The sequence below is a fragment of the Sciurus vulgaris genome, assembly GCF_902686455.1.
Source record: "Sciurus vulgaris genome assembly, contig: HiC_scaffold_280_arrow_ctg1, whole genome shotgun sequence".
NCBI classification, from domain to species: Eukaryota; Metazoa; Chordata; class Mammalia; order Rodentia; family Sciuridae; genus Sciurus; species Sciurus vulgaris.
In genome coordinates, this window is record NW_027632772.1 from 70,777 (window position 1) to 71,122 (window position 346).

The following is a 346-nucleotide window of genomic DNA, read 5'->3' on the forward strand; positions in this document are numbered from 1 at the left end:
CAGAGTACAGAGACAGAGCAAAGAGCACAGATCCAGAGTATGGAGACAGAGTCCATTGCCAAAGCCCAGAGCAGAAATCCCAGAGAACTGATTGCAGAGCACAGAGCACAGAGAACAGACCATAGAGCACACTGTGCAGTGCACAGTGCACAGAGACCAGAGCACAGAGCACAGAGCCCAGAGCCCAGATCCTGAGTACAGGAACAGATCTCAGTGCCCACAGCCCAGCAGAGCACAGAGCACAGAGCACAGAGCACAGAAAACAGAGCCAGAACACAGAGCCAGAGCAAAGAGACAAGAGCACTGAGCAGAGAGCACAGAGCATAGAACTCAGAACTCAGACCCA